We start from the raw sequence: 25,510 nt of genomic DNA on the forward strand, positions 1-25,510 counted from the left end.
CAAGTAGTCCACGGTCGCCCTTGCCAGGCAACATTTCTCGGCCTTTACGGTTAGTCCAGCTTGACGCAAAAGGCTCAGTACAGCTCTTAGATGTACCATATGGTCCGCCCATGAGTCGGAAAAAACCGCAATGTCGTCTAAATAAGGCACCGCGAATGTTTCACACCCCTTTAAAACCCTATCCATGAGTCGGGAAAAACAAAATGGAGCATTTTTGAGCCCGAAACTCATCATTGTTGGCTGGTAGCTGCCCGTCGGAGTGACGAAAGCCGCGTATCTGCTGGCGCGTTCAGTGAGCGGTACTTGCCAGTATCCTCGAGTAAGGTCCAGCGTAGTCACATATGCCGCTCTACTGACCTGTTCTACTCTCTCCCCAATATTCGGAATAGGATACACTTGATCCCTGGTGAGAGAATTTAGCTTTCGGTAGTCTACCACAGGCCTAGGGTCTTTACCTGGAGCTTCTACTAAGATCATAGGCGAAGCATAATCGCTTTCCGAGGGTTTTATTACTCCTAATTCCAGCATGCGAGTTACTTCCCTATCCAGAATTTCTCTTTGCCTTGGAGAGAATCGGTAGCACCTTGATCGCACTGGCACGTCTGAAGTCAGCTCAATATCGTGCTCAGTCAAATCAGTCCTGCCTGGCCTGTCCACGAAGCAGGCCTCAAACTCTGTTATTATTTCGCCCAGATCGGACAGCTGGGGTTTCTTTAGTTCTCCTCTCTGCTCTGTCTTTTTGAGAAGCTCCTGAGCGTTGCTTCCTTTTCCGCTGAGGCAAATCAAGTTATCCCCCATCTCCTCGGGAAGGTTTAACGTTAGATTTACCACGGCTTCCCTCTGCACATAAGGCTTCATAAGATTGCAATGATAAATGCGCACTGCTTTACGCCTATTGGGGACTTTCACTGCGTAGTTAGTGTCAGAAAGCTCTGCAACGACTTTAGCAGGTCCTTCCCACTGTACTTCGAGCTTATTCTTGGGATCATTGGCTTGCTCCATAGCTAAGTCCTCTCGGGTTCCACTTAGAAGTCTCGTGAGATTATTAGACACTGGCGGCAAGAGGTTATTCTCAAGAACGCCCTCGTTCCGCGTCTCATCAAGCTCACTTTCAAGTTGACCTATTTGAGATGCCTCGCTCTCAAAGTTTTCTGACCTGCTGTCTTCCGCTTCGACCACTGTTTTAACTGCCGTTTCCTCCGCTGTGGAATTTTCTGGTATGAGCAGTGTAGCTAGTTCTCGTGCCTTTGAACGTGTTAAGGCTTGCACAACTCGGTCTCCGAAAAGGATGCCCCTCTTTCGCAGTAGCATGTCCGATTTGTTGGAAAACAAATACGGGTAGCTTTTAGGAAGCTTTCCTGAAACGGCAGCCTCGGTTGTTAACTTGCCGAAAGGGCCCTCGATGACCACGTTCGCGATTGGCAAGCACACACTCTGTTCCTCCACTACCTGGCGGATCCATGCACGCTGTCCTGTATAGTCGGAAGGCGACACATACGCCGGATGGACAACATCCATCGTTGCGGCCGAATCGCGCAGTACCTTGCAAGACTTCCCGTTGACTACTAGGTCATGCAGGTAGGGTTCCAAAAGCTGCATATTTTCATCGCAGTCACTGACATACGAGAAAGCAAACTTTTCTTTCCGGCAGTTGACGGCAATGTGACCCTGCTCATTACACCTAAAGCATGTGAGCGGCTTCCTAGCCTCAAACTTTTTCTTTGTGTTCTGCGCGTTGGTCACTTCCCCACTTTTCTCACTGCCGTCCTTTCTAGGGCGTTTGCCTGAAGAAGCCTTCCTTTCTTCGTTTGCAAATCTAGCAAAGTGCCTTTTCTGACAATTATTCACACTCAACTTGGGATTGCGGAGCCTATCCACTGCTGGGTTGCTGAATTGTCGGCGCGAAGCGTACTCCTCAATGAGTTCGGCAGCTTCAGTTGCCGACTTAATGTCGCCTCGGTCCTGTAACCAATTTCTTTCTTTTTCTGGGAGGCAGCTATAAAACTGCTCCAAAAGAATTCGCTCGACTACAGCGTCCCTATCACTGTAGGAATCAGTGCTCTTTAGCCACTCGCCCAAATTAACTCTTAAATTGTATAGGAATTCAGGGTAACTCTCGTCCCTGGACTTAGTAGCGTTCCGAAAACGTTGTCTGAACGCCTCGGCGCTAAGCCTATACTTTCTCAGAAGGCAAGCTTTGACCTTCTCGTAGTTGTCCGCGTCCTCCTTGCTTAGCCGCGCGACAACCTCCGCTGCCTCGCAGGGCAGAACCGTCAATAATCTCTGAGACCAAGTGTCTCGCTGGAAGGACAGTTTTTCGCAGGTTCGCTCAAAGTTAGCCAGATACAGACCGATATCCCCTGATATCACATATGGCTGCATGTACTTTGACATCTTGAAATCTGCCTCCTTGTTGAGAAGAGGTACCGCTAGCTGGGGACAATTGCCCGACCTCTTGCTCAACTCTAGTTCTAATTTCCGGAGCTCAATTTCTTGGTCCAGCTTTTTTGCTTCTCTTTCACGCTTCTTTTCCTCTTTTTCCCACTCACGTTCGCGCTCCCTTTCCTCTTTTTCCCTCTCAAGTTCACGCTCACGCCTCTTTTCCTCTTTTTCCCGCTCTTTCTGCTGTCTGAGCTGCTCCTTTTTTTGACCGATGAGGTTCCATGCTTCACTGAGCTCCTCATCATCGGTTCCCAGATCAGTGATTGCCTTTATAATCAAGGGTTTTCGTGCCAAACCACTTGTATCAATTCCCAATTCCTCACACAATTGCAACAGTTCCGGTTTCTGCAGCTTTTGTAGGTCCATGATCGCTCCGAGTGTCGGCTACTTCCAAAACAACAGTGCAAACTACCAAACCTAAAGGCGTTTCAACACTTTTTACCAGTTCTAAAATCTAACCCTGTTCTAGAACCTGGTCCACATCAGAAGAAAAGCCAAGCACTCACCCACACATGCGATCGATGTTCCGAGCTGCTGTCTTGTTGGCCGATTGTTGCGCCTGCTTGTTGCTTGAGATGCCACCTCCGATCACAAGATGTGGCTTGTAGATTCTGATCCACCTCGAATCACCAGATGTTGTAGCTTGTAGATCCAGATCCCACCTCCAGTCATCAGATGTTGTGGCTTGTAGATTCAGATCCCAACGCTGGTCACCAGTCGTTGTGCTTGTAGATTCAGATCCCACCGCTGATCACCAGTTGTCGTGACGCTGGGGCTACGTCGACCCGGCCTTCACTTGGTAGCGTGCAGAGACTCGGGGTTGAAGAAGGACTGAATCTTCGAAGTTGGTAAAATATATACAAGCAGGTTTACTGGCACTTTGAGAAAACGTATTTACAAGAATATTTACATGAAAAAGAAGGGTACATCAGCAAAATGACAAGCGTTAAGAGTTCATAGCGAGAAGCGACTGGATGAGCCGTTTACCCAGGGCCCAGAGCGACATTTCGTGCTCTGCAGCGTCCTTAAAAACCCCCTATGTCCAGCCCCTCTCTGAAGATGCTGACCAACCAAATCCAGGGCACGCCCCTCAGGTATCGGCATCCAATCGAACACATCACTGCACTGATGGTCTGAAGCACTGACTGGTCCGGCATTCATTCGTTGGGCGTGATCACTTGTTGGCGGGAAAAGCTTGGGAACGGCGAGGAGAGGAGGTACATTTCTATTCTTCAGCAAAGAAACCACAGGCTGGTTCTGACAAGGGGTTTTACTTCTCAGAAACCCGAGTGCACGTGGCGCCGCATAGGGCTCCCAACATTGTCCCTTTTCGACAATTGCAAATCTTTCCTGCATTCCCGGGAAATCACTTAATGGCCGTATGAGTCATGCTCCTTTCTTGTCCTGCACGTCAGCGGACATGTCACTCTGTCGTCTCCTTTGGATAGGAGGCATTCATCACTGGAGGATAGCACTTCTCGACTGGAAGGGTGAACAAAAGAAAGAAAGCACTTCCTGCTATTTCCCGCAGGGGGACGTTTCTTTGTGTTTTTCCAGACGTTCTCTTGACAGGGTCAATTTGGCATTTGCAGGTTGTCCACAAAGCAAAACATGCTTACAAAACAGGATTCCTGGAAACAGGCTCACTTAGAGCCATTGGACCATCACCACATATTCACAAAACTTATCCATGCCCACAGGCGAACAATAGAGCGCGCAATTGCGGATGCTTGGTCGTAACACCTGCCCATGCCCATTTCTCGGGGGATGAACTGCAAATAATGATTGATGACCTAGACAGGAAAAGTAGAAAGGTAGGCTTGAAAATCAATATGCAGAAGACTAAGGTAATGTTCAACAGCCGGACAGCAGTTTAGATTAGGTAGCGAAGTACTGGAAGTAGTAGGCGAATATGTCTACTTAGGACAGGTAGTAACCGCAGATCCGGACCATGAAAAGGAAATAACAAGAAGAATAAGATTGGGATGGAGCGCATTTGGCAAGTACTCGCAGATTATGACTAGCAGCTTACCGGTATCGCTCACGAGGAAAGTATACAACAGTTGCATCTTACCTGTACTTACCTCTGGGGCTGAAATGTGGAAGCCAACAAATAGGGTTGTACGCAAGTTGAGGACAACGCAGAGGGCTATGGAAAGAAAAATGGTAGGAGTTATGTTGCTTTTGTTGTTTGGCAGGTTGATGAAGAAAGATGACAAGTCAGGCATTCTTGAAGTTGAACGAAGAGGGATGATATATTCGGGGGAAACTTCGGGGTCAGCGAAAATACAAAAAGCTAGAGAATATGCATTTCAGTATTTTTTCTTCTGCTGTGGTTTGACATTCTCAATCACGGGATTTTATCTTGCTCACAACACTCACAAAACTATGTTTTAATGTCTGCAAAACCGTAGCTAGTGTTGTGCGATGGCAGCTTCGAAAGAGCTCAATTTAAAGCCGTGACTCCAATCAGCCCATGCCCAAAATGGCCAGAAATGAGCGCAGTAAAAAAAAAAAAAATGTTGATTCGAAAGCAAATATGCAGGCAAGTTACAGTAAAACCTCGTTACAAGATACACTCAAGGGACCCGAAAAACATGTCTTTGTAAGCAAGGTCTCTTGTAACCAAAAAATCTAAAAGCACTGTGTCGATCACTTTACTGCACATCAGCATTTATATGCTGATGTGCAGTAAACACATTAACAGGAAATTATTCAGCAAACCTTAAAGAAGTTATTCATACTAGTATGTATTTTTGTGAGTGCAGAGTGTATTCCTTATCAAATTCTGGAGGTAAAGCACTTCAATTTGCAAGCCTTCCTTTTGCTTTATTACCTTTGAGGCACTCTTACATGCTCGTCGTGCGCCCACAGATGATTTACAAAGATGTCTCTTATAACAGAGTGTCTCTTGTAACGAGATTAACCTGTATTAGCAAAGAAAAATTGAGCGAGCGCATCTTAGGCCTGTGATTTATGATTTCTATAGAAAGCATAAATCATTGCCAGTCACTATCATTGCCTGTCATTGCCAGTCCCTATAGGGACTGGCAATGACAGCATATTAGATTATACATTTCATGCACAGTGCAGACATTATAGTATTTCAATGTTCTACCATCTGTAAATGTTAATTTTGTCAGTCTTGGGCTCCAATGCGGTGTTATGGAATTCAAAATCTAAGGTTGCTGCATGTTTCCTGACCTGCCGCCCCCCCCCCCCTAAAAAAAAAATCACCTCCTCCACCTCAAAATATATTCTCACAAACACAGAAGCCATAACTGATGACACCTCTGTCAGACGACGGGAAAGTGAGTCTATCGACGAGACAGCACAAAAACAACCCTGCTAACATGAATGACCCAACAACAAAAAAAAACCTCCAAGAGCCGCACAAGAAAGCAACTAGATATATCCATTAGAAGCGTGCAGCGCTTAAACCTCAGCATAGAAGTATTTCTCCAAAATCACAAGCCCCACCACGGCCCTTTTCGCAGTGCAACGCAATAGAAGTGCTGCCTCGTTACAAATGGCCACATTGCTTTAGAGGGATGCTTCACCGCATGAGCCGTGGCCTGTACAGTGAAGCATCCTCAATCCGCAACGGTTCCGCATACTCGAAGCGCGCAAAAGCATGTCGATGCAAGAGAAAAATTACGGGTAGGCATTACGATGGCATGACGTCATCTTAAAATAAAATAAAAGCCCAGTGATGCATGCTGCAGTACATGAAACGTCGCAACTGGTCATATCACAACAGAAAGCTTTCCCTGCGTATGGCCAACTTTTGCGGCTAGTCGGGGCATTTTGGCGCAATGTGGCGCACATTTAACGAATTTCGCGCTTATGGCGCAGCAACATGCAGCTGTATCAATAAGGCGCAGTTGGTGCAGCTGTTGCACCACTGCTGTTGCGCCTCCACTGACTAAAAGCGATGAGTGCCCTTCAGGCACCACTAGATCAGAAATTAGCACAGAAGCCCAAGAAAATTGGTCCGGTATATTGCGATGCTGCCAATATGCATACAACAGCGGAGGCAAATGCAGATTCCAGAGAGAAAACAAGTGTGGCTACCGTATCACTACAAGGTTTAGTAGATACGAAGGAGCCAGCCCCAGAGGAGAAAGACGAGCATATGAGTCCACAAGATGGCTCAGAAAACGGCGAGGCCAGTAGCAATAAGATACCAATGTCAAGGCCCACTGTGTGCTTAGCAGAGGCAGAGCCTGCGGTGCTGTTCCCAACCATAGCTACCACCGCAAAGTTACATGTAGCTTTAGCAGAGGCAGGCATTGCCAATGTCACAAACACACAGGTGTCATTGCTATCCATCGCAGGAGATTACCAAGATGAGAGAAATGTGCCAGATGATGGCCAGGCCGGCCAGCAGACACAAAAAAATTCTGCCAGTCGAATGTTGCGGTACCAGAGCAGGTGAGCCCTGAAGAAGGCCCCAAGATCATTCGGAAGAAGCAACAAATAGACAGGAATGCCAATCGGCGATCCCAACCTGAACAACATGCCGCTGACACCAAATTTGGAGACATACCGTAATATTTCTGCGTGCGCAGGGCTAAGGGCAGGCCTTGTGTTGACCAGAGTTGACACCAGCGCTGCATTGAAAAGATAGAAGCAGAGTTCTAAAATGTGGTCAGCTCGGGGCAGTCTGGTAAAGATAGTGGAGGTGTTCGACACAGGAAGCTAGCATTGGTTAACTAGTCTGACTCTGTACACACTAAGCCTTCACCTTTGTGAGAAATGTATCATGTTGTGGCTCGAGCATGTGTGCGGGCAGTGTGCAAGAGTGGGGGAATGGCACGTGGAAGCTGTGTGTAGGATTTCAGAATTCTGAAAACTGGCAATCAAGATACACTGATTGTCATTGCCAGATTTTATCCATTAGAGAGGATATGTGACTGGTTGGATGTCTGTGAACTGTTTGGTTATGCAAGCGCTGTGTTACGTTTCTCCACCGAGAAGTGGGACAGCGACGCGACCACCGCATAGCAACAGGCAGAACCGCGAGCGGATCGGCCATTTCGACGCCGTTCATCGGCCGCGCAACGCTTCCTCCCGTCGACAAGTCTCAGCGTGTACCTGCCACGCGCCAAATGTGTGTGCGTGCGTGTGTGTGCAAAAGCTGGCCAAGCCTGGAGATCGAGGGAAAGTGCGTCGCCCTCTCCTGTCTGCAGGAGGTGGAGGAGATGAGGTCGGAACACCTGCGATTGAGTCATTCGTCGTGAACCAACATGTTTGGGTCTCCCTTTCCTGTGAGGGTTTACCCTTTCCCCGTGAACTGGAAAAACTATAAAAAGCAGCGGCCGACTCCGCTGGGACAGAGACTACTTTGACGCGCCGTTGGCACGGCGCTAGACACCAGCTGTGTGAGAGTGTCTGTATTCTCTCCGGGTCAGCTTCTCTGCCCGTATCTTCCCGATGTTGTAGTAAAGGTTGTTTCGTTAAAAGACGCCTCGTCTTTGCTGGCACCTTTGATGCCGTCCGCCGTCCACGGAGCCGCCAGGCCAACGCTACCGAGGGGCCGCGCGCCGCAGCGGTACGCTACCCCGGCTCTCGCGACCCCCAAACGTAACAATTGGTGGCAGCGGTGGGATACTCAGGCGCACGCGCAAACCCAAACGTAACAACTGGTAGGCATCGGTGGGACGACCAAGCCGTAACCGTGGTTGGAGGGACGAGCCAGGCGATACCGTCGTCCAACAACTGGTGAACAGCGGAAAGCGGAGAGACGAGGACGACCAAGCAGTGACCGTGGTCGGTGAAACGAGACAGGCCTGACCGAGGTGCAACATCTGGTGGGAAGAGCGGAGATGTCCGAGGCGTGACTCGTGAATCAAAGCAGCTCAGCGGAAAGGCGGGAGCAGTGCAACGAGCCCTGTGTGATGACTGGTTGCCTGCAGCGGAACGACTGCGTTGGATTCTTGGCTGCGAGGTTTGGTGAGTGCGGGACTTTCTTCTACTGAGTTTTGCCAGGCTTTTGTTAAGTAGAGAACAGAGCTGGTAATTGTGTTGTCGTTGTTGCTGGGTTAAGTGCAGCAAGGCAATAGTGGGCAGTAGAGAAGGCAGCACTCGGAACAGCCATGAATTTGGATTTGAAGTCGTTGTGCAAACCGAAATTGCTGGAGCTTGCGGAGGAGTTGGGTCTGAATTTGTCAGACAAACTCAGAAAACCAGAAGTGTTAAAGGCTATTCTTGCGTTGGAAGCTGAAGATGACGAGCTTTTGGAATGCCTTGAGATCATTGACGAACGTCACGAGAAAGAGGAACGTGAACGTAGTGAACGTCATGAGAAAGAGAAACGTGAACGTCATGAGAAAGAGGAACGTGAACGTCACGAGAAAGAGATTCGTGAACGTAGAGAACGTCAGGAGAAAGAGGATCGTGAGTGTAGGGAACGTCACGAGAAAGAGGACGCTCGCGTAAGGAAACTGATGCAGCTGGAGATTTCAGCACATGGAATGAGCGTGGAAAAGATTAAAGCTTTTAATGCCATTCATTGTAACAGTTCAAAACCGCGAGACGGTCCACCACCGTTCCTCATCGCCGAGGATATGGCAGAGTATTTGACAGACTTTGAGAGTGTCTGTAGACGTAAACGCTTCGAGCGAGATAGTTGGGCGCAGAAGTTGGTAGCTCTTCTCTTCGCTGAAGCGTCGGAAGAAACCAAGCGATTGGTTGGCAACCACTTTACAAATTATGATCAAATAAAAGAGTCATTGCTGATACGATATCAGATAACGCCTCATGATCTTAGGAAGAGGTATGAGAGCGAGAAACATTGTGACAAGTCGTACTTTGATTTGGCGTATCAGTTGAAAGCCGCTGTAAGCGAATGGCTAGACAGTGCGGAAGTTCGGGAGCAAATCGAACTTCCACCGGAGTGTGAGAAACAGCTTGGGGAAGCGGCCGAGCAATGTGACCGCAGTAGCGAGCCGACCGAGCCTCGAACAGAAGAGCATCGTGTTACCTTGGTCGAGCCACTAGCTGAGACGGTTAGCACATGCTTAATCGGCGGGAAGTCCGAAGTGACGCCGTTAAGCGAGGTGAACAGGTGAACTGCATGCCGACCCAAGTAGCTGTAGGAGATACAGTTCCATCAAATGAGAGTGGGGAACTGGTAGTAACTGAACCGTCTCTCGAGTCGAAAGCAGAAGCTTGTGGAGAGCGCGACGGAGATGAGAAAATTTCGGCTTCCGAAATCAGCTGTCTCGTAGAGCAGGGCACGCAGAAAAACGAAGTGCCGATCAGGGCAACTGCGCAGCCCGCGAGTTGCGATCACCCAGGGCAGACCGACGAGGAGTGCGCGTCCGCTGTAGAGAGCGAGACTTGCGAAGGCGATAGCGAACGACCAGAGCAGAGTCAGAATAGTTCGTGCTTCGAAACCACGCTAGGTTGTATTCGCGAAAGCAACCCCAGTGCGAACGCGGACGTGGCACACATGACCCTCACGCAATCCGAAGCGCCCCAGCTGTCGAAGGAGCTTGATCGTGCGCCGGTTAACGCTGAGCGATGCGGCTCATCGGAGGACCCGTGTAACGTGAGTGGCGAGCCAGAGGAAATGCCTAGCTTGAGGGCTGGCATAAGCGGTTGTTCGGATTTGACTGAAAGTGAGTCATGCGATGCAGCCGCGGCGCCGCCAGAGGAAATGCCTAGCTTGAGGGCTGGCGTGAGCAGTTGTCGTTCGGACTTGACGGAAAGTGAGTCATGCGCTGCTGGCCGCGATGCAGACGCGGCGCCGCACTTTGACCACTCAGACGACACCGGTGTCCTACTAGCTCCGGTTACCGCTAGCTTGCCAGAGCTCGCGCCGAAAGAAAGTGGGACTAGAGTGTTCAAGTGCTGCCACCGAAAAACGCGGAAAGGCAGATGCGAGAAAGAATTCTGCCATCGTAAGGAGAGCAAACGCAAACGATTGCAGAAAGGAAGCAGAAGGCTAGTATTCCAGTGCTGCCGCCGAAAAACGCGAAAGGGCAGGCACGAGAAAGAATGCTGCCATCGTAAGCAGAGCAAACTCAAACGGTTTCAAAAAGAAAGCAGAAGGCTAGTATTCCAGCGCTGCCGACGAAAAGCGCGAAAGGGCAGGCGCGAGAAAGAATGCTGCCATCGTAAGGAGAGCAAACTCCAAAGATTGCGAAAAGAAAGCGCAAAGCATGTGTTTCAGTGCTGCCGTAGAAAAAAACGGAAAGGCAGGCGCGAGAAAAAATGGAGCAAGTGGAAGCTATCGCTCAAAAGAAAGCGACTATCCCAAAGGCAGAAATGCGCCCGTGCCCAGAAAATGCGTGACTGGTGCGCCAAGCGTAAGGAGAGGGATAGGTTGTTTAGCAAAGCTAGTGACTTATGCTCATGCGTTTCTTTGCACAGAAACAGGAAGGTACGGTTGTTCCGAGAAACGGACAGCCGAAGCTTTATTGAAAAGGGTGATCTCAACGGTAATGCCGATGGCTTAAGTCGAAGCCCTTAACGTGAGAAGAAGCCTCAATTTTCACTTGTTGTTTTTCTTCCTGGCATAGGATTTTGAAAATTTGTATTGTATTATCTTTGTTTGAAGTGCTGTTTTGAAAATGCGATTTTCAAATTTGTGGATGCGTTCCAAGTGCTGCTAAGCTGCCCTTTAATGTAGATGGGGGCATAAGAGGGAAATAGTCTGGCAAAACTTAGTGAAGTTAGTGCCGTGCTTGCTGGCTGAACGGTTGAGTTTTTAACGTGGTTGTGATGCTGTAGGTTGTCAGAAATCTCTCCTGAAGACAAGTTGCAGAGTGCCTTGGAAACCCGGACTGGCCAAGGACTTCTTCAGGCTGTTTGAGCTCAAGAGAAGCTGAGTTGGACGACCCCAGCTAGCAGCAACATCCCGATCCCTCCGGACAGCGGATGCAGTCCCCTGCCCTTCGGGATCTCCCTTCCCCGGCGGGGCAGTCTGTTACGTTTCTCCACCGAGAAGTGGGACAGCTGACGCGACCACCGCATAGCAACAGGCAGAACCGCGAGCGGATCGGCCATTTCGACGCCGTTCATCGGCCGCGCAACGCTTCCTCCCGTCGACAAGTCTCAGCGTGTTCCTGCCACGCGCCAAATGTGTGTGCGTGCGTGTGTGTGCAAAAGCTGGCCAAGCCTGGAGATCGAGGGAAAGTGCGTCGCCCTCTCCTGTCTGCAGGAGGTGGAGGAGATGAGGTCGGAACACCTGCGATTGAGTCATTCGTCGTGAACCAACATGTTTGGGTCTCCCTTTCCTGTGAGGGTTTACCCTTTCCCCGTGAACTGGAAAAACTATAAAAAGCAGCGGCCGACTCCGCTGGGACAGAGACTACTTTGACGCGCCGTTGGCACGGCGCTAGACACCAGCTGTGTGAGAGTGTCTGTATTCTCTCCGGGTCAGCTTCTCTGCCCGTATCTTCCCGATGTTGTAGTAAAGGTTGTTTCGTTAAAAGACGCCTCGTCTTTGCTGGCACCTTTGATGCCGTCCGCCGTCCACGGAGCCGCCAGGCCAACGCTACCGAGGGGCCGCGCGCCGCAGCGGTACGCTACCCCGGCTCTCGCGACCCCCAAACGTAACAGCTGGTGATTATGAAGCAAGTGCACTTTTGCATTTTTATTTTCACCTATTCTATACTCGTTTGAATGCTTGGTCCTCTTTAGGCACGACAGTACTTTAGTGTCACTGCAGACAGAGGCGGTTCCTGTAGCTTAAAAACAAGCCTCAAAGAGCAGGTCTACTGCAGCCTTTTCCTTTTTTTGTTTAACTGAGCATACTGGAAGCTCAATTATCCACTTAGGGGATGTGTAAGGCCTGTGCTCTGTTCGGCCTAAGCGTTAGTTGGATTGCCTGTGCGAATTTGTATGTTGAACCTTCATGCATCTGTTGCTGTCCACGTGTACTTGCCTTTAGGAGCATTTCTGAGCAAGGCACCTTGCTGTCAAACTGTGCATAGCATAGTTTTCTTTAAGGGTGCGCAGTTCCTGGAAAGATAGCATTAGCTCTAAAACAACAGCTCTTAGTTCAGAACCCCTATGTTTGTGTTCCCTTTGCTACTCAAGACTGGCGAAGCACTTCGCTTTCCTCGAATCGAACACTCATTAACGCAGACCCCTGCTGTCCAATCGCCCAGCAGCCATAAAACCTGTGAGTGGGGTCGGGTCATTGTGGCCCTACTGAACAGAAAGTTAGAGTACTGTGTTTTTCTTTTAGATATGGAAAAGGATGTACTCATAAAGCGAAATCCGGAGCGTGGGCACAGCGCCCGAGAGTCGCTGGCTCGCCCTGCGTGGTGGCTTCCACAGACGATGGCGAACTTGTGGGAGAACAGCGTGTTGCATGCAGTAAGCTGGGGGGTACCAGAGGGGCGGGCGGTAAAGCTGTGCGTGCATCTGTGCTGCACCCCACACACCAATGGTTTGTCTGTCGCTCGTGGGTACATACTAACATCTTCAGACGAGCGGTGCTGTCGAGGGAGCACATTGGTTTGCTTGCCCTACGAAGGGATATTCGCAGCCGGCGAAGGGTATGCTTTTTGAGGCACGTTTTAAATTACGGTTCTTAACGTGTTGGGAAACTGCAGGCAGTATTTGCTTCTGCAGAGCCGAATTCAGTGTGCATGAGCTGCAACGCGCTGTGAAGAAACACAAATGTTTTCAATGCTCTCCCCCGAGCACTCTGATGGCCGGAAGCATGCTCGTAGCAGTTGGCAGCTCTTAATTTTTTTTCTGCAATGTATTCAATTGTCTGTCAAAGCCTGGCAATAAAAGTAAAAGAAAGCGACAAAGGGTGAACATAGACCTCACACCAAACAAGCAAACCGAGGTATTCATACCATTTCTCTAAGCCTGCCTCATGTTCTACGTGAACTCGTCACCAGCAGCGACTATTGCCAGATGCAGAAGTGTTTTCTGCCATTTTTCACAGCCACCTTTTTTATCCCGCCTGCAAAACAAGTTCCAATATGCTGTTAACATTGAGATTGCTTGCAAAAGTTTAGAAGACTCGACATGAAAAACTGAGCATTACACACTTCAGCACGCACTTTTCGGGCAAAAAGTTCACCTTAATCTCGTTCCCATATGTACTTGCACTGCTTCGAGTGGAGGACATATTCTCAAAGAGACCTTGTCGAAGGAAACGCCGAGGGGCATTCAGGAATCTGAATTGGCCTTGGGGTGGAGGAGCAGCTGTTTTCTCCACTCAGTGGAGTGGAGGTAGAGTGTTGAGTCGAGGCGCATTTGTGAATGCAGGTATTAGTAATGTCAAGTGATGCAATGTTACTTCATAAGGATCACTGCATTTTGCCTTTGTTTACTGTAGCAGTTCCATGCAAATGACGACAATGGGCAACACGTCGTGTGGGCAGAAGCCATAAATACATTCAGTACTTCCCTATCACGCTGAACTGCTGAATAAGCGTTCTGATAACCTGTTCCCACTGCCTCTCCTTATCAAGACATCCACCAAGCCACGTCTGATGTTTTTACCACCGGATCTGAGGTACAGGCATGTGAAAGTACTGCTGTGATCGTTTTGGTGTGACTGGCCTAGTGTTCTTAAGCTGATGTCTGGACACAACTGGCCTCGTTAACACGTCATTTTGCTGAAAATGCTCAGGAGACTCGGCTATGAAAAATGCAGCACTTTAAAAACAAGGACAGCAGACCGGAAGTGTGAACAGTCACATTTCTGAGAATGTCGGTTTAAAAATGATTGTTACAGTTCGAAATATTAGCAAGCAACAAAACACTCACCTCTTCCTTTGGCTTTGAGCAATGCCTGCTGCTTTCAACCACTCCGAAGCCCTGAGCAGGTGCTTCTCTAGATGTTCGAAGCTGAATTCCTCCTGCATCCTTGGCCACCTCTGCTACACGAAATCCTCCAGATGACCGAAAATTGCTGAAAAATAATAATACCAATGACTATAAAATCGTATGAAGATACTATTTTAGATAAATGCCTATCAGGGCCCTTTGCATAGCCTGTCCCTTTGTCAGGCATATCTGCACCAAACCCGCTTAAGTGGTGACTAATCACCTACCCGGTATTGTAGTTTTTCCTGGTACTGCTGCTTTTACTTTTGCGGGCCACAGAATCCTTGGTTTTAGACTGATAAATACATATTGAAGATTTTTTTTTTCTTTTTTGCTTTCACGTCATGACCCACTTTCTTCTTACCCATCCTCTCCTCCCCACTCCTTTACGCCTACTTTCTTCGCACCCACTTTCCCCTCCCCAGCTTTTCTTCTTCGGAAGCAAAGGCATATTTAAACCCCTGCCAGTGATGATCGCTTTGCCCAGATGAAGACAAGCCCACTTATCAAAACGTTGGCTCATCTGCGAACTGAGGCGTACCCCATTTACCCTTGTTCAGTTCTTCTTCATACCGTGCAAACCCTCTTCTTCCTCTCATTCTACCTATAAAATAGTAAAGCTGTCAAATTCATGCACTCAAAATAAAGCTCTGCTTTGCTCCTTTTAAGGCTCAGTCATCACCAGCTAATTGTTTTTAGCACTTCTGTAAAAGAATACGAGATCCAAGCCATTTCCTGCTTTGCATCCCATAATGCAATTACATCACAGAAACAATGCACACAGCTTCACTACTTTAGATGTTCGCTTTGAAGGGCAACATGCAAACGCAACTTCCTCTAATTTGAAACATTCAGCAGTACTTAAGATATAGCTTCATGCAAACTATGACAATTTGTGAAAAACTGCTAGTTATTCTTCTGAAGCATTCAAGGGTGTCAAAAAGCACAGCACATATGAGATAAATTGTAACAGAGTGCGAATAACAAATTACTCTTTTTGCAAAAAAAGTATGCATTATATGCTTTTTGCCACCGCATGTGCAAAGAACGCATCAATGCATCAAGTGTAGCATAACAGTGAACTTTTAAAATGTTGCGCTGAGCCTTTCACCATAGCAAATAAGTACTGCGGACACACAGGCTGCCTTTCTTGCTAATATAGAAGGCTTCAGTCAGTTTCTGCGATTCTGTATTTCTGCTCATAACAGTAGTACACATAACCACAGCATGCCTCATGGGACCTCACAGGACAAGATCTAATGTGCTGTGGTAAATTAGAGACGATTGTCTTTTGCTCAATATTTCAATAAAGTTCCCAGACTCCCTCATTTGCACAGTGCGTAGTTTGTCCTGCACAGGAATGGCTGCTTGAGAGTGAAACTCGTACGCTACCATCTCTGCATGTTTCGTGAATGACCATCCATTGTTGGTACCAAAACCTCTTTCGCCTTTTCCGATGTGACAGCAAAGACCACAGCTTCATTGGAGATAAAAATAGAAGCGGACTGTCATGCATGCTCACAGCAGTGTTCAAATTTTGGGACAGCTTAGGTAGATATTGCATAACTGCCAGTCTCGCCTTTTCTCAAGGATCCTGCGACGCAATGCTGGTGAGGGAAGCTGACGCAAGTATGCTGATAGCAATATTTGAACAGCAAGTCTAAGCAAAGCACTGAGTGCTTAATGAATCAGGTATGCTGGTGTTTTGTTCGACATTAAAAAAGGGGCTCCTTCCAATTGATTTTCAAAAAGATAAAATTTAGTGAAAGGAATGAGTGACTGATTTTTTTTTGTGAATCTGTGATCAGGAAGTCATGTGTCCCCAAGCTCCATTCTAGTTTTGAAATTCAATTGGCGAGTCTGACTTCAGCTGGGGCCCATTGTTTGCTTTTGACAGGGGTTACAAAAGACACCCAGAAGTGACGGGCTGTAGAAGTTGGTGCAGATGAGCCTAGAGAAAAGGTGAGACCAGTAGTGACATACCCGCACATGCCATCCCACAATGTAAACAAGGTAGTGAGCAGGCATGACATTCTGCTAGTCTTTTTAGCCCCTCCAAAGCTTGGTTGTCTTTCCTCTGGCTTCATAAAAGGACAACTAAAAGAAAGAGGCTCTGGTAAAAAGCTTCGATGTCCATTCAAGAGATGCGCTGATTGGTTAGTATATGTGTTCCCCTCCCATCAGCTCATTCTTATGTAGTAAAAACTGGGTGTCATGTCACTGAGCAAATCAAGGGACATGAACAGATTGTTGAGCAACGTAAAGTGTAATACAAATTACAAAACCATTTCTGATCTTGACTTCATGCTCATTAATAGCATCAAGATAGTCTGTCAGCAAAAGGTACCAAGCTATCTAAAGACGAGCTGGAAACAGTATTGTGTGACTGGGTTGCAATGGAGAGCTGAAATGATTTTCTTTTCGAGGACATGTTCTATGCCATACAATATTGTGCATGTGTCAAGCACAACAATTTAAAAGCAGACAACATGTAAAAGCCCAGTCACAGTTTGCGAGTTGTAAAGGTATTGCGACAATGTGGGCCTAAAAGGAACAGCTGCTGGCCAATTGCATGCTGCTCGATTCCTTGGAGCTGCTAAGAAATAAGCAGCGCCTCGGATGTAATGAATGCTTGTTACACATCTAGCTGCTCATTACCTAACAGTCAAGACCAACTGCCCTTTTAGAAGATAAAGCATAACAAAAGGAAGGACATAAAAGGAATGATGGGATATACATTTGATATACAGACAAGCTGCCCTATCACATTTTACTGTAATACTGGCAACTCTTGGACATGACGATGCCTTGTGGAATGGTGACCAGTTGGTTACACTTATAATAGCTCATAGGTACAGTTGCCAGTACGGCTATTTACAGCGCTCAACCGAAGCGCATTTGGCTGAAGCGATGGCATCTTGTGGAAACAACTGGTTTCGAATAGCCTGCATCTGAGCATGTGCTGACATTCTGATGGGAGTGCCTTCACGTCTGTGCTGTCTGTATACAGCTTTTACCACTTGCGACTGCTCACAAAGATGCCGCAGAAACACAAAACAAAGTGTAGCTAGAACATTCAGGCATGCATGTGCTGTATTAAATATTTGTGTCCAGGAACATTAATACACTGCATTCACTTTTGCTAACACTCGCCAAATGTATTATTATTCATAGTGCAGAGAGTGTTTCCTTTTGGTACAGAAAAGCGCAGAACTTGGTAACTCCCCAATATGGCTTAGCTTGATATTTAGATAACTGTCACCTCCAGTGTCATAAACATGATGATGACATTAATGGACAAGATAAAACAGCTCAAAGAAGCTCTATCAGAGTGGGGATGCATGATAAATGCACGCTATTATAAAAGAATTATTTGGCAGATGACATCCATGCAGCCCAAAGTACACTATCTGAGCACTCTAGATTGCCATGCTGATGGTTGCACAATCAAGTTGCTCCCTGGTTGCAAATGATAGCCATTTGCATGCCTTTTTGCAGTGTAAGTGAGACCTAAATGCTCAGAAAATCCCCCCAGACGCTGGCCATTTTGTGCACTCAGAGTAAAAGCAAATACTTCTTCAAAACCCACATGTCATGACGTTATTCATGATTTGTATGTTTTAGAATACTTTCATCCGAACTGCTGTCCAGCAAACTGGCAGAACATATTAAAATACTCATTAAGCAGCACAAGAAGGGTTCTCTTTCAATCAGTTCATCCTTTCTGCAAACTTTTAAAACATTTCACATTGATTTTGTGATGTCAACTGTCACGTATTGCTACTGTGAATTAAGCACGGCTGCTTCAATGTGCAAAAAAAAGTCTACGTACTTGCGTCTTTCAAAACTGCCATGAACTGGTAATTGCATGGAAAGCCGCCTCACAGCAGAGCTGTGAGACCTGCTGGTGCTGCTGCTGGCGAGGACTCCTGCTTTGCCTGCATAACGACTTCGCGACAAAAAAAAAAGATTAGAAGTGGAGCTCTTTGACTATGTTTGAAAATGGCCTTTGAGCCTTTCTGCATACGGCTAACGAAGGGCTTTTCACACTGATTTTGTGATCTGAACGGTTACGTACTGCTACTGTGAATTATGCACGGCCGCTTTTTTGCTTAAAAAGAAATCTCAGTAAGTACCTTTCAAACGCACTTTGAACTGGTAATTACATAGAAAGCAGCCTCGCAGCAGGGCTGTGAGACCTGCCGATGGTGCTGTTGGCGAGGGTTACTGCTTGGCCTGCATAATGTTACTTTGCGACAAAAAAAAATAGAAGTAAAGCTCTTTGTATGACTACATTCGGAAATTTTCTTTGAGCCTTTCTGCATACGGCTGACAAATAATGAAGGGTTTTCACATTGCTTTTGCGATGTCAACAATGCAAACATGGGAGCCAGTTGGTTGATCATACTGGGGAATACTGCGCTATTTGCTAGACGGGGACACTTTCATTCGTGTGTTGTCCTTCACCTGTCCCCTGTGTAGCAAGTAGTGCAGTATTGTCCAGTTTGTGATGTCAACGGTCACATATTGCTACTGTGAATTAAGCACGACTGCTTCATTGTCTAAAAAAAGGAAATCTGAGTACATAAGTCTTTTCAAACCCGCTATGAACTGGTAATTGCATGGAAAGCGGCCTCGCAGCAGGGCTGTGAGAGCAAATGTTGCTGCTGGCGAGGGCTCTTGCTTGGCCTGCATAATGTGACTTCGCAACAAAAAAAAAAATTAGAAGTAAAGCTCTTTGTATGACTGTTCGGAAACTTCCTTTGAGCCTTTCTGCATATGGCTGACAAACAATGAAGGGCTTTTCACACTGATTTTGTAATGTCAACAATGAAAACACGGGGGCCAGTTGGTTGATCATACGGGGGAATACTGCGCTACTTGATAGACCGGGGACAGGTTCATTCATGTGTTGTCCTTCACCTGTCCCCCATCTAGCAATTAGCGCTGTATTCCCCAGTTTGTGATGCAACGGTCCCTTATTGCTACTGTGAAATAAGCACGGCTGCTTCACTGTGTAAAAAAAAAATTCTGAGTACATATGTCTTTTCAAACCCGCTATGAACTGGTAATTGCATGGAAAGCGGCCTCGCAGTAAGGCCATGAGACTCCTGCTTGGCCTGCGTAATGTGACTTCGCAACAAAAAAAATTAGAAGTAAAGCTCTTTGTATGACTGTTCGGAAACTTCCTTTCAGCCTTTCGACATATGGCTGACAAACAATGAAGTGCTTTTCACATTGATTTTGTAATGTCAACAACGAAAAGACGGGGTCGTACGGGGAAAGTAAGCGCAAACAAAGAGGCAAACACAAGAGAGGAGACAAGACAACGCGCTACTGGCAACTGATTCTTTTATTGAAATCGACACACAATATATAGGGACCCTACGCGCCAGAATGTTGGGAAAGTTTGAGGGTCGCCGGAGAAGGGGTAGGCAGCGAACTCGATGGTTAGATGGCATTCTCGAGACATTGCAGATGAAGCTATGTGATGTTAAGAAGATAGTGAGAGACCGGAAAGCGTGGCGTGACATGGTCCATAGGGTCACGAAGAGTCGGACACGACTGAACGCCTGAACTGAACTGAACTGAACGCGCCAGAAGGCAATATTATCTAATATAAAATTCCATGTTAAACCTAGGTTGATCTAAACCCGATAAATATACCTTAATCTTTAAAAACAACAAATCGGCACGTGGTACGTAAAAGGACAAAGAACAAAAAAACCAATAAACAATAAATTCCATGTTTACCATAGGGTGGATTTAAACCGATAAAAACACTGATAACTTTAAAAACAAAATGACACGTGGTGTAAAGGGCCAAAGTAACATGATGGAATGAATAAGAAGTGAGCAGAACTTAAAAAACCCAACCCCGAGAAATCATGTAACATCCTAACCTTCTTCAATGTTTTAAGCACTATAAGCACCTTGTGCCACCACGAACAGGCATCTATGATGATAGGACCCAGTGAAATGCTGATAAGTGAAGACGACATAAAAAGCACGCGAAAACATACAAACCAGAACGGACACATGTACCAGCGTAAGCATTCACCAAAGGTTTCGTCTTCTGGATACACACAGTATATGGTAGCACACCTCGTATTCTTGTTCTGTTCAGCCAAATTTTTCCAAAAAACATTCCTCACTCTTATACAGGGAAACCGAGGCATCGCTAACACAATTTTGGCCTTTCTTTCTAATCCAAAAAGCTTCCTTTAGTTCGCGGGCAACACGTTCGCGGCTTTGGTCTAAAACCACCGTCATTTCTAAAATGGGTTTGCACTGGCAGATCACAGTCCTTACATTGCAGCGGCAGATTGGACCCCGTTCCAGTGTTCCGTTCATGCTCCCTTAACCTTTCATTCAAACAGCGCTCCGTTTGCCCAACGTACGTCTTACCACAAGTGAGAGGAAGCTGATATATAACCCCTTCATTGCACTCTACTTACCTATGCCCATGCTTTGTTCCACATGTTCTGTCTTTCTGTTTCTCTGAGTTTATACGAGGACACAACGCGGCCAGCTTACAGGGGGCAGAGAAAACTACTGGTACCTTAAACTTGGAGGCTACTTTTTTCAAGTTATGGGCTACCCGATGGCTATAGGGAATAACCACTGGCCTATTTATTTCGGTTTCAGGATTCGACTGCTTGTTTTTCTTTCCTTTCACTTTTTGAAGAAGCGACTCCACTACCCCCGTCATGACTGACTGGGGGAAGCCTGCATTCTCAAGCCTGGCTACCTGTTGCTGGAAACTTGCTTGCATAGTATGGGGACATGACTTTACAATGGCTGCCTCTAGGGCTGATGTTGCAATGGCTCGCTTAACTGTCTTTGAGTGCGCTGATTAATAGGATAAAAATTCTTTCTGCGCACGATTTCAATAAAAGAATCAGTTACCAGTAGCGCGTTGTCTTGTCTCCTCTCTTGTGTTTGTCTCTTTGTTTGCGCTTACTTTCTCCGTACGATCATGAACCAACTAGCCAACAACAAGTTCTACTCTAATAAAGGACGGGGGCCAGTTGGTTGATCATACTGGGAATACTGCGCTACTTGATAGACCGGGGACAGGTTCATTCATGTGTTGTCCTTCACCTGTCCCTCATCTAGCAATTAGCGCTGTATTCCCCAGTTTGTGATGTCAACGGTCCCTTATTGCTACTGTGAAATGAGCACGGCTGCTTCATTGTGTAAAAAAAAAATTCTGAGTACATATGTCTTTTCAAACCCGCTATGAACTGGTGATGCATAGAAAGCGGCCTCGCAGTAGGGCCATGAGACTCCTGCTTGGCCTGCGTAATGTGACTTCGCAACAAAAAAAAAAAATTAGAAGTAAAGCTCTTTGTATGACTGTTCGGAAACTTCCTTTGAGCCTTTCGGCATATGGCTGACAAACAATGAAGGGCTTTTCACATTGATTTTGAAATGTCGACAATGAAAACACGGGGGCCAGTTGGCGACATTACCCTAGAAGCAATGAACAATAATTTCAGAGATATCATTACTGAGTGCGCTGTAGAAGTAGGCGGTAGGATAGTTAGAGAGGACACCGGTAATCTGTCTAAGGAGACGAAAGATTTGATTAAGAAACGCCAGAGCATGAAAGCTTCCAATCCAACAGACCAGACAGTATTGGCCGAGATATCAAAGCTAATCAATTAGCGCAAGGGTCCCGATATAAGGAGCCATAACATAAAGAAAATTCGGCTTCGTTCCGGTTGGCGTAACTTAACCTGTTGCCAGACTATGCTACCAGTGTTTCCACCAAATTTGACGGCCAAATTTGACGGGCACCGTGTGGCTCGTCCACCACTCCCTCACTCACTTCCTCGGAACTTTCCTCCTCGCAATCCCACGCTTACAACCTTAAAATACCGCACTTGCCGCTGCAAAATAATCGCCGCGCTCGCTCACGCGCGCTCGCTATGACCGTTACGCGCGCTCGCTGTCGGCGGCTGCGAATTTCGACTACGCGTGCTGTGAAAGTTTTTTTTTTTCCGGTTATTCAACGCGCGCTCGCTATGACCGTTGGCGGCTTTCTTTTTTTTTTTTTTCCTTCCGGTTATTCTACGCGCACTCGCTATGCGAATTTCGACTACGCGTGCTGTGAAAGTTTTTTTTTTTTTTTTTTCCGGTTATTCAACGCGCGCTCGCTATGACCGTTGGCGGCTTTCTTTTTTTTTTTTTCCTTCCGGTTATTCTACGCGCACTCGCTATGCGAATTTCGACTACGCGTGCTGTGAAAGTTTTTTTTTTTCCGGTTATTCAACGCGCGCTCGCTATGACCGTTGGCGGCTTTCTTTTTTTTTTTTCCTTCCGGTTATTCTACGCGCACTCGCTATGCGAATTTCGACTACGCGTGCTGTGAAAGTTTTTTTTTTTTTTTCCGGTTATTCAACGCGCGCTCGCTATGACCGTTGGCGGCTTTTTTTTTTTTTTTTTTTTTTTCCTTCCGGTTATTCTACGCGCACTCGCTATGCGAATTTCGACTAGGCGTGCTGTGAAAGTTTTTTTTTTTTTCCGGTTATTCAACGCGCGCTCGCTATGACCGTTGGCGGCTTTTTTTTTTTTTTCCTTCCGGTTATTCTACGCGCACTCGCTATGCGAATTTCGACTACGCGTGCTGTGAAAGTTTTTTTTTTTCCGGTTATTCAACGCGCGCTCGCTATGACCGTTGGCGGCTGCGAATTTCGACTACGCGTGCTGTGAGTTGTTTCTTCTTCCGGTTATTCTTGGCAATGTTTTCCTCCTTTCAGCTGCTGTCAAATACCGCGATTGCCTTACACAATGACCGTTCGATCGGCACGCATGTTTTCCGGCTGACGCTACACGGCCAAATTTTTATTTTACGGCAATGTCTTCCGGCTGGCGTTACATAACCTCGACGGCGCTTATGGCAGTCTTAGCGGCTTTGATGCTTGTGGTAGCCTTAGCGGCGTGCTCTGATATCTACTTCCGAACTTCGCAGCTGCGAATTTCGGCTACGTGTTCTCTCATTTATTTATTTATTTATTTATTTATTTATTTATTTATTTACTTATTATTATTATTTTTTGGCTTCGGTGTACTCTTGACAACGTTTTCCTCATTTAAGACACGGCTGCGAATGTCGGCACGCCTGTTTTCCGGCTGATGTTACATAACCTCGACGGCGCTTATAAAAGCCTTACCTGTTTTCCGGCTGGCGTTACATAACCTCGACGGTGCTTATAGTAGCCTTACCTGTTTTCCGGCTGGCGTTACATAACCTCGACGGCATTTATAGTAGCCTTACCTGTTTTCCGGCTGGCGTTACATAACCTCGACGGCGCTTATAGTAGCCTTACCTGTTTTCCGGCTGGCGTTACATAACCTCGACGGCGCTTATAGTAGCCTTACCTATTTTCCGGCTGGCGTTACATAACCTCGACGGCATATATAGTAGCCTTACCTGTTTTCAGGCTGGCGTTACATAACCTCGACGGCGCTTATAGTAGCCTTACCTGTTTTCCGGCTGGCGTTACATAACCTCGACGGCGCTTATGGCAGTCTTAGCGGCTTTGATGCTTGTGGTTCTCAAAGATTTCGAGCTTCACAACGATGCCCGCACAGAATGGCGAAACTATACCCGGGAAGTGCTGTAGCAGGAGCTTCTCCAGCGGCCTCCCATGGGAGGAGTTGGCGAAGAGGTTCAAATCGATGAATGCCTCTTGCGTGGAAAGCGGAAAGCCAACAGAGGAAGGCTTCTATCCGGCGACAATGTTCCTCCAAGGCACCGGAATAACTACGGTGGTGTCGCCGATAAGGGTCCGTGGGTGTTTGGGATGGTGTGGTCCCAGACTGGAGAGCTTCGCCTCTTCAAAGTTGACAAGAGGGACGCAGCTACTTTAGGCCCTATCATCGCGGCGAACATCAAGCCAGGAACTACAGTTTACAGTGATGAATGGGCCGCGTACAACTTTATTCCGACCCTTCAGGACCCAACCGGAGTTCCCCTGAATCTCAACTGGCACACGGTGAACCACTCCATCCATTTTGTCGACCGCACGACCGGAGCAAACACTCAGCGCATTGAAAGCGCATGGAAAAAAATCAAGCGCAAGCTAGTGCGCAACGGCCAGAAGACGTCATCGGCTCTTCTGGAGTCGCACCTCTACTGGCATTGGTCCATCAACGGCCGCACGAAGACCCTTTTCTGCGCCTAATGGAAGCCATCGCTGTAAAGGACCCTGGCTTCGCCGTCGAAGTCGCCGCTGATCTATTTGCTTCGAAGTCGGGGCAAACAACGCTGGCTTCAGCGACAGCACCTACTGTCACAATTTTTTAACCGGTTCCTATCGGAGCCACCAAGAGATGCCTAGGCAGAGTCGTCGCTGTCCGCTCCGGCCCCACCCTCTCTCTGGTCACTCGTAGTTTCTTACCAGTGCCACGTCTCCAGTCTAATCTTCTAACCTCAGTTAACCGTACGCGACTTGCTACACATCGGAAGTAAAATCAGAGCACGCGAAATTCGCAGCTGCGAAGGCCAGAAGTATATATCAGAGCACGCCGCCAAGGCTACCACAAGCGTCGCAGCCGCTAAGACTGCCATAAGCGCCGTCGAGGTTATGTAACACCAGCCGGAAAACAGGTAAGGCTACTATAAGCGCCCTCGAGGTTATGTAACGCCAGCCGGAAAACAGGTAAGGCTACTATAAGCGCCCTCGAGGTTATGTAACGCCAGCCGGAAAACAGGTAAGGCTACTATAAGCGCCCTCGAGGTTATGTAACGCCAGCCGGAAAACAGGTAAGGCTACTATAAGCGCCCTCGAGGTTATGTAACGCCAGCCGGAAAACAGGTAAGGCTACTATAAGCGCCCTCGAGGTTATGTAACGCCAGCCGGAAAACAGGTAAGGCTACTATAAGCGCCCTCGAGGTTATGTAACGCCAGCCGGAAAACAGGTAAGGCTACTATAAGCGCCCTCGAGGTTATGTAACGCCAGCCGGAAAACAGGTAAGGCTACTATAAGCGCCCTCGAGGTTATGTAACGCCAGCCGGAAAACAGGTAAGGCTACTATAAGCGCCCTCGAGGTTATGTAACGCCAGCCGGAAAACAGGTAAGGCTACTATAAGCGCCCTCGAGGTTATGTAACGCCAGCCGGAAAACAGGTAAGGCTACTATAAGCGCCCTCGAGGTTATGTAACGCCAGCCGGAAAACAGGTAAGGCTACTATAAGCGCCCTCGAGGTTATGTAACGCCAGCCGGAAAACAGGTAAGGCTACTATAAGCGCCC

General features: G+C 47.3%; 1 pseudogene; it reads left to right on the forward strand.

The window, feature by feature from the left end:
- The first annotated feature begins 23,885 nt into the window (after positions 1-23,885).
- LOC146210346 (uncharacterized) lies at positions 23,886-24,562 on the forward strand (annotated as a pseudogene).
- The last annotated feature ends 948 nt before the right edge of the window (positions 24,563-25,510 follow it).

The sequence above is a fragment of the Amblyomma maculatum genome, chromosome 1 (assembly GCF_055883805.1).
Source record: "Amblyomma maculatum isolate TAMU_Amacu chromosome 1, ASM5588380v1, whole genome shotgun sequence".
Lineage (NCBI taxonomy): Eukaryota > Metazoa > Arthropoda > Arachnida > Ixodida > Ixodidae > Amblyomma > Amblyomma maculatum.